Here is a 4,074-nt window from a genome sequence, read left to right as displayed (position 1 = left end):
AATTAAGAAATTTTCAAGATATACAGAGGCCTGGCGCCTGTGGCTCAAGCGGCTAAGGCGCCAGCCACATACACCTAAGGTGGCGGGTTCGAATCCCCAGCCCGGGCCGCCAAACAACAATGATGGCTGCAACCAAAAAATGGCCGGGCACTGTGGCGGGTGCCTGTAGTCCCAGCTACTTGGGAGGCTGAGGCAGAAGACTCTCTTGAGCCCAGGAGTTGGAGGTTGCTGTGAGCATGATGCCATGGCACTCTACCCAGGGGGATAGCTTGAGGCTCCGTCTCAAAAAAAAAAAAAAAAAAAAGATATACAGAAAACTTGTTTGCAAGCTTCCACTCCCATGTGAGCCTTAAGTCAGAGGGGTTTTACACCCACAACCCCCCAGGCTGACCTTAGGTCAGGGAGGTTTTACGCCCACAACCAACCTGGCCATATGGGATTCTGCCTCAGTTTCTCACAAGTATGCCTGCACAAAGTCTTTTCCTGCTCGCTGTCAAACAGCCTTTTTGGCCAGAGGTACATAGGCCTTTTGCCTATACTTTCTTTATTTACTTTTATTATTTTAAATTGCCTTCCAGCTACAAGACTCATTTATTATTCTAATTTGCTTCTGTCTACAGAATTTAGTTAAATTTAGCTAAACCATATTTGCTAAACCATTAGGAAACCATCCAACATGTTGGTAGGTAAGTCTTCTTTCTGGAAACATGGTCAAAAACGGCAGCTTGAATGTAGAGTTCTGTCTCGATGGGTGTTCTTGTAGAGTTGTCACCTGGTTGTGCCTTTGTGTCCACGTTGAGAATTTTTTAGTCTCTTTTGTATTCGAAAAATAAGCCTTCCAGATTATCAGAAATCATTTGATAGTTGGGAGTTGAATTACAAAGAGCAATATGATTGTCCCAATTATAAAAGCTCATATCCGTGGGCCTTGGGAGAAGTCTTTTTTTCCTGTTGAAGTAGATTTCAAAAGCTTTGATCTTCAGCCTATAGTCATTGTACCCTGACACCTCCTGCCCATGAGCATTTCTGTCCCAAATGAAGACCATGGAGCTCACTCACCAACTGCAATTTCTTCTCTCAATGCAGGGCCTTCAGAAAGTTATCTGCAAGTTACCAGCACTTGGTAGTGTCTTTTTCTGAGTTCTTTCAGCCAGCCTTGCAATCTCTATAGATGCTTTCCTCGCTTTAAAATCTTCCCTGTTGACTATCTCTTCAGTCCCTTGATATCCTAGCTCCACCAACTGGTGGGCTAAGCTTTCATCCTCCAGGTAGCACAAGTCCACAGAAGTGATCTGGGAGTCAAGGAAATCTTCATAGATGTTGAACTGAGTGACTACATTGTCCACAACTGTCAGCCCTTCAGCCTGATCCATTGCAGTTGCCTTTGCTGAAGCCTGTGAATGTGATTTTTGCAAAACTAGATAGATTCTTGGAACCTCAGTTTTCTCACCTATAGATGGGGATAATTCTCACTTTTCATGGCTGTTGTGGAGATTAAATGAGATCGCATTCTTGAACACTAGGTTAGCAGGCTGCCCATCAATTTCAGCACCTTTTCCTTCCTCTTCCTTACCTTATGCCAGTGCTCCAACTCAAATTTTTTTTTTGAGATAGCATCTCACTCTGTCACCCAAGCTAGGGCGCTGTGGCATTAGCCTAACTCACAGCAAACCTTAAGCACCTGGGTTCAAGACATCCTCCTGCCTCAGCCTCCCAAATAGCTAGGATACAGCCACCCACTCCAACACCTAGCTAATTTTTCCATTTTTAGGAGAGATGAAGTCTCACTCTTGTTCAGGCTAGTCTCAAACTCCCCAGCAAAAGGGATCTTCCTGCCTCAGCCTCCCAGAGTGCTAGGATTACAGGAGCCACTGCATCTGACCTCCAACTTGAAGTTTGTATTCCACTGCCCATAACAGGGTACTGCTGTGCCCCCTAAACCTTCCACCTACTTTGGTAATCTGCTCCCATATCTTCTGGTGCTGACTGCTGCCTGGATCTCTACTGTCTTCCTACTTTGGTTCCTTGTTGTCCCATGCCCTGTGCTTCCAGGATAACCACCTGATTTGTTTTTATTGTGCCTATGGCATTTGCCTGCCTCCCTTCTTTAATGACTGTTGCCCCTGACAACATGTCACCTGGTCCCTCTCCTTGCCCTAGTGACATCCCTGTTCTAGCTGCTGGGTTAGCCACTCCTAAACTCCCCCAAATAATTGGCCTACCCTAAATGCCTCTTCTCAATCATTGGAGAAGAACCACCTAGTTGCAAGCGGGAGATGTTCTGTCTGTCCTGATGGAGAACTGCTGGGCTCTGCTGGTACAGCTTCAGCACCAGCAGGAAAGCCACCTGCACTGCTGTCATAAAACCTGCTCCTTTACAGGCAGGGTCCAGGTAGAGGAGTCCAGGCAGCATTGCCGAGACTATGACCAAAGTCTGAAAGGTGAGGTGGAATGACCCAGGGAGACCACATGGAGAGCCCCATCCTGGTGCACATTCAGCATGGTCAGTCCAGACCAAAGGCCACACACCCACCAGAGCGAGTCACAGGAGCCCACACTCCTGAAAGGAGGCCGGCCAAGAACATCTGCCAGGATGTACATTACTCTCACTGCAGTGGCCAAGCAGGACATTCCTACTTACCTTTATTTAAAAACCAACTCTATAGTTTCCGAGTATAACTTTACACCATATTTCAGAAACTATTTTTAGGCCCCCTGAAAGCCCTTTAGAAAGTCCCTTTATCTGAATTGCTTTTTCTTCTCCAAACTTGTATAGCCACAAATGCTTTTTCTATAATGATGGATTAACTCTGTTTTGTTACAATTTAGTGTCCTGGGCTGGGCACGGTGATTCATGCCTATAATCCCAGCATTCTGGGAGGCTGAGGTAGGTGGATTGCTTGAGCTCATGAGTTTGAGACCAGACTCAGCAAAAGTGAGACCCCTCCCTTTTGTACTAAAAATAGAAAAACTGAGCCAAGAAGATTGCTTGAGCCCCAATTGGAGGTTGCTGTGAGCTATGACGCCATGGTGCTCTACCCAGGGGGACAGCTTGAAACTGTTCAAAAAAAAAAAAAAAATTCATTTCCTGCAGGTGCAGTGGCAGTTTCCTGCCTGTAATCCTAGCACTCTGGGGGGCCAAGTAATTAGGCATAACAAGGGTTTCTTTTTTTAAACACCTTCATGTGAGTTCTTTGATGCTAAATGCTGTGGGGAAAAAGGAAGATTTAAAGCAATCCATGATAATTTCCTGAGAACAGCTTCCTCAGTATTGTTCCCTTCTAGTGTTAGTTTCTCTCCCTCCCCTTGATCCAGTTTCTGTTATTCTCCTGCGCTCCTTCCTGATATGGGAACTCTCTCTGCTTCTCTGTCTTTCCCACTGTCTTCTGTTCCTTGTGCAGAATGTAATCTCCCTTTTATCCCCATAAAACCCAAATCCAGGTCAGTAACTTCCATTTATAGTTATAAATCTGGTCTCTGCTCCGTGTGGGCTCATGCGTGTTTGTGAAGAGAGGATGGGGTGTTGGGGGAATCCTGACACAGAGAAGCAGAGATTTGAGCAAAGAAGTCCTCCTTATTATTTATTATTCCTTTACATGGCAGGAATGTATAGATACAAAAAAATGCGACCATAAATATAAGTGTATAAAGCATCCTGGTTGGTGGTGTTTTCTGTAACACTGGCCTTGGTCAAAATGTCAACAGTATAAGAGTACAGTCAAAATTGCTAATTTTCTCACCCCTGTGTATGGTGTCTTGGTATTATGTGGGTCACAGCAGATTCCCCAACTCTGTTTTGGAGTCGACACTTACCTGAATCATTAGGTCAACTATGATGCCAATCTCAAGACAATGATCCCTTGTTGATTTTTATTCTATACTTAGAAGGAAAAATGTGACTACAAAGGTTTCTGTTTGATATTCAAGAATTCTACATTGCTCAATTATATAAATGAACATTGGAGAATCTTAGGAACGGTTTGCTAAATCCAATTTCCTTTACAATTTGGGCCACTCTAAACTGTTCTCCAGAGCCTTTGGAAGTTTTGAGATAAAGGGAAGGCCAGAATAAGA

At 44.6% G+C, this 4,074-nt stretch overlaps 1 pseudogene; it reads right to left on the bottom strand.

Moving 5' to 3' along the window:
* Positions 1-659: 659 nt before the first annotated feature.
* Positions 660-1,373, bottom strand: LOC100945915 (annotated as a pseudogene).
* Positions 1,374-4,074: the final 2,701 nt, after the last annotated feature.

Source organism: Otolemur garnettii, unplaced genomic scaffold (genome assembly GCF_000181295.1).
Source record: "Otolemur garnettii isolate 467f Iridium unplaced genomic scaffold, OtoGar3 scaffold00083, whole genome shotgun sequence".
NCBI classification, from domain to species: domain Eukaryota; kingdom Metazoa; phylum Chordata; class Mammalia; order Primates; family Galagidae; genus Otolemur; species Otolemur garnettii.
The sequence above is the reverse complement of the archived record's forward strand: the minus strand, read 5'-3'. Positions and strand labels throughout refer to the sequence as shown.